The sequence below is a fragment of the Balaenoptera musculus genome, chromosome 2, assembly GCF_009873245.2.
Source record: "Balaenoptera musculus isolate JJ_BM4_2016_0621 chromosome 2, mBalMus1.pri.v3, whole genome shotgun sequence".
NCBI lineage: Eukaryota > Metazoa > Chordata > Mammalia > Artiodactyla > Balaenopteridae > Balaenoptera > Balaenoptera musculus.
The window spans coordinates 3,578,388-3,581,768 of record NC_045786.1 but is presented as its reverse complement, the minus strand read 5'-3'; the positions used below and the strand labels follow the sequence as shown (position 1 = coordinate 3,581,768).

Here is a 3,381-nt window from a genome sequence, read left to right as displayed (position 1 = left end):
AGTAACTGAACTTACAACATGACCTTATTGAGAGGAAGAGGGGTTGTGTCTATGTGTTGATGGTGGTGAAAGAGGGTTCAATCCTCATCTTCCACAGGATAAGACAACTGGCACCACTTAACCATGACTAATCAATAAGTAGCAGAGATTTGGAGATGAAGCAAAATGAAAGTGGCTGCTTCTGGAGAGTGGGAAAGAGGTGAAGTGGGGCAGGGGACCGCTGTTTTGTTTGGGGTGGAAGGAACCTCTGTTTTTGAAACAAGTTTTCTAGAGCGTGTTTGACTTTTCAGGGCTCAGTTTGTATCCTGTTGTGGGGTGGCTCTCCTCCGAGGATGACTTCAGAAGCATGTCCTAGCTTCTTGACCCAACCTAGAATTCAACTTGCCCATTTGTAGAAAAACACTTGAAAACCTCGAGGTGACTCTTAGGCCTCTTGTTCTGTAATTCTGAGATGCCAAGTAATCTGGTCTAGAGTTATAACATCTGGTGCTCTCTTCAGCAGTACACATGCTAAAAATTAGAACAAAACAACAAAGATTAAGTAACATGGCCCCTGCACAAGGATAACGCACAAATTTGTGGAGCTGTTGCCTACTTTTAATTAAATGTCCTCTGAGTTCAAAAATATATATATGTAGATCACATCTGAAAGGTTTGTTTATTTTAAATTAGGTCTTCAGGGACTTCCGTGGTGGTCCAGTGGTTAAGACTCTGCGCCCCCAAGGCAGGGGGCCCGGGGTTTGGTCCCTTGTTGGGGAACTAGATCCCACATGCATGCGGCAACTAAGAGTTTGAATGCTGCAAAAGAAAGAAAGAAATTAAGCCTTCATAATCACTGACTTTATGTGGAAATAAATCCACAGGTCTCTCAAACTGAAGTAAGCAGTTCTTGAAAGTACTTTTTTTTTTTTTTTTTTTTTTGGCTGCACAGTGCTGCTTGCGGGATCTCAGTTCCCCGACCGGGGATTGAACCCGGGCCTCAGCACTGAAAGCGCCAAGTCCTAACCACTGGACCGCCAGGGAATTCCCAGAAAGTACTTCTTTCTTCATTAAATGAATGCTTCCAAATTTTGAAGATTTAGAAGAGAAGTGGATTTTTAAAAATTGTGGTAAAATACACATAAAATAAAATTTACCATCTTAAGCGTTTTTACGTGTACAGTTCAGTAGTGTTGGAAGAAAAGTGTTTGGTTTGGGGGTTTTTGTGTGTGTGTGTGTGTACACAGAAATTAGCTCAGGACTGGAAATATTTGTGTCATGATCTACACCAAAATATTTATTTAATGTTCTTCAGTTCATATTAGCTTGATGGAATGATGTTATTAACATTATAAACTTTCAGATGTTTCCACTGTAGGTAAAATCAGAACTGAGGACAAGTATTTAAAATATTCAAGAAATTAACTCATTTTTTTCACCCACTTAACAGTCAAGAGCCATTGGAAATGAAAAATCAAAATACTGTAACTAAATCTGAGAAATCCCAAATAAGTGCCCATTGTTTCTTGAGCGGCAGACAAGACATCACCAGTATGAGTTCCAGGAAACACCCACGTTACCATCTTAGATATATTCTTTTCTTGCCGAATAAAAAGTTAGGCACACAGCTTTTCTCTACAATAACTGGAATTGTGCACAGCCGCCCTGCATTCTGCTCTGAAAATGAACTTTTGTTTTATGCAAATGTAGGCGAATTAGAATGAACAAAAGGCGCACATTTTAAGGCTGAGAACATTCAACTGAAAATGAAAAACGGATTTTTCTTCTGATAGAAAACCAGCTGGAAAAATTTTGCAGCAGGCCGGTTGGGGGCTGACCTGCGGCCTCTCAGCAGTCCCCTCTTTGCAAGGCAGCTGCCCACTGGCAAGGACTTTCTAAATGCCCCTGTCAGGGGTCCCGAGGTGACCCCTCTGCAGGAATAAACAGGAAGAGGCGGGGCCCTCTCTCTGGTGCCCCCGGCCCCGTTGGGGGGGGGAGGGCCAGCTCCTCCCTGCACCCACCGCTGGAACCACCTGCTAACCCCAAGGTCTGAGCCGCCTGCTGGACAGCGGGGCCCACAGAGGTCTGACGGGGCTGGGACACTGCTGTAGACCCTTTCTTTTTTTTTAATTTATGTAACTGAAGTATAGTTGATTTACAGTGTTGTGTTAATTTCTGCTGTACAGCAAAGTGACCCCGTTACACATATATATATTCTTTTTCATATTCTTTTCCATTACGGTTTATTACAGGATGTTGAATATAGTTCCCTGGGCTATATTGTAGGACCTTGTTGTTTATCCAACCTATATATAGGAGTTTGCATCTACTAACCCCAAACTCCCAATCCATCCCTCCCCCACTGCCCTGCCCCTTGGCAACCACAAGTCTGTGCTCTATGTCTGTGAGTCTGTTTCCATTTCATAGACAGGTTCATTTGTGTCATATTTTAGATTCCACATAGAGGTGATATCATATGACATTTGTCTCTGTCTGACTTACTTCACTCAGTATGATTGTCTCTAGGTCCATCCATGTTGCTGCTGCAGACCCTTTAAGAGGACTTTCCCAGGGGAGGAAGGAGGACTGGAGACCCCTGCTTAGGAAGCCTGATGAAAGGATGCTTGGTATTCAGGAATGTTGAGGTCCTGGTTCCTGAGCCTGGACACAGAGGCAACCATCAGAGAGCCTTCCTACTCTGCCCGCCACACACATTCCAGGGTCTGTTTTCACTCTGATGTCTAACAATCGTTCCATTGAGAACTCTGCGGCTGGCAGCTCCACTGCCGTGTCTTCACGGCTGCAGCCTTGGGCCCAGCCCAGAACGAGGCACCTCTACCCTGTCCAATTCACACTTTCTTCTCCACTCTTCCCTCTGTCCCTTTCCCCCCAGGAACTCCTTCATCCATCCCTTGGATTTGGATGTTCCCTTCGCTCTTCTGGCAGAACACGCCTTCTAACACGTACCCTCATGACTTTAAATATTATCTATATGCTGATAAATCCAAAATCTGCTTTTCCAAGCCTAATTGCTCCCATAAATTCCTAACTCATGTATCCAAATGCTTGCAGGCCATTTGCACTTAAAGACCCCACAGGCACCTGCAATTCAACACGTCCAAAGTGAACTGAAAAAACCCCAGGGATTATGTGCATAAAGTCCACAATTGCTTACTTGAAATCCTTGGGGACAAATGTTTTATGGAATTTTGAATTCTTCAGAATTTAGAAAAGGTAATACATAGTATGTATATAGCAGTACCAGTGAGGTCTAGGCCAGTACCATGGAATCAAACATGATTTTTCTCTTCAGCAAAATGTACCACTATTCACATTCAGCGGAATATGCAAAGGCTGAAAAAAGTGTCATGTCAGTTGAAGTCATGTTTTATTATCAAAAGA

The 3,381-nt window shown here is 43.3% G+C and overlaps 1 pseudogene; it reads left to right on the top strand.

Moving 5' to 3' along the window:
* The first annotated feature begins 486 nt into the window (after positions 1-486).
* On the top strand, positions 487-599 carry LOC118891420 (annotated as a pseudogene).
* The last annotated feature ends 2,782 nt before the right edge of the window (positions 600-3,381 follow it).